The sequence below is a fragment of the Etheostoma spectabile genome, unplaced genomic scaffold (assembly GCF_008692095.1).
Source record: "Etheostoma spectabile isolate EspeVRDwgs_2016 unplaced genomic scaffold, UIUC_Espe_1.0 scaffold121, whole genome shotgun sequence".
In the NCBI taxonomy this organism is placed as follows: Eukaryota; Metazoa; Chordata; class Actinopteri; order Perciformes; family Percidae; genus Etheostoma; species Etheostoma spectabile.
The window spans coordinates 269,069-270,144 of record NW_022605571.1 but is presented as its reverse complement, the minus strand read 5'-3'; positions in this window follow the sequence as shown (position 1 = coordinate 270,144).

Sequence of the window (1,076 nt, the reverse complement as noted above, 5' to 3'; positions counted from 1 at the left end):
ATGTATTTTATCATCTTAAAAATTATTATCGTGTGCTTGGCCCAGCTAAACCTTGTAATTTCAATCAATCAAATTTTGGCCCATGAATTCTTGTCTTCACTGCTAAGTAATATTTTTTTTTATCGGATTGTTTAAAGGAGTATGAATTTTTGGGAAATATACTTGATTTTATGAGTGTATCTGGTACAGTCGAATCTGCGCCTGAGACAGCTGGTAGAGTAACTAATTGGTCTCGAGGGGATTCAAATGTTAGTCATTACTATAAGTGATCAGTGCCACTTGAAGACAACATTCAGACTAAAATGATCAATGACAAGGTGTTAGTGCCAACCACAGAACATCTCCTCACAGAACCAGAACACACACGCATGCCTAGTTCACTGCCATACAATATCTTTTTTTTTTCAAAAGTACAGAGTGAAGCAACACCCAGGGGTGTGAACAGCGACCTCAGTTGGACTGAATGTTTGCCTATCTACTCATAGACACATCGGTACCAAAATTGTTCTTCAATAATCTTCCAGTAATAATAATAGGAATCCAATGTATTTGGCTTTATAAAAAGACATACATTTGTCATTTGTGGAAAGAAAATTCCAACCCTGACCTTTATTTTAAGATAATCCTAAACAAGTGCTTTACTTTTGTAATAACAAAGTTTAAAGACCAAACTTGGTAAAGAATCAAGTGCTGACAGAATCAACCTGCCTAACACTAAGTACAAGTGACATCCAGTTAGTTTATAACTATGGCAACCAATCTCACACATGTAAGAATGACCATCCACCTGCAGCCTCTCTATATAAAAACAATATATATAAAACAATATTAACAAATAAAAGCAGCTGGACCCACTTTTATAAACGAAGTTGTATGCCAAATGTCATTTTTACCATCCTAACTCAACAGATTTTTAAGAGTTTGAAGTTGGGGGGGGGGAGTTTGTTGCCTCCCAGGCCAAGCATCACTCGTTGAAGTTGAATGTGTTCTTCATGGCTTTAGGGTAGTCCAAGTGTAGTGCATAGTAGGGCTGCACGATTATGGCCAAAATGATAATCGCGATTATTTTGATCAAA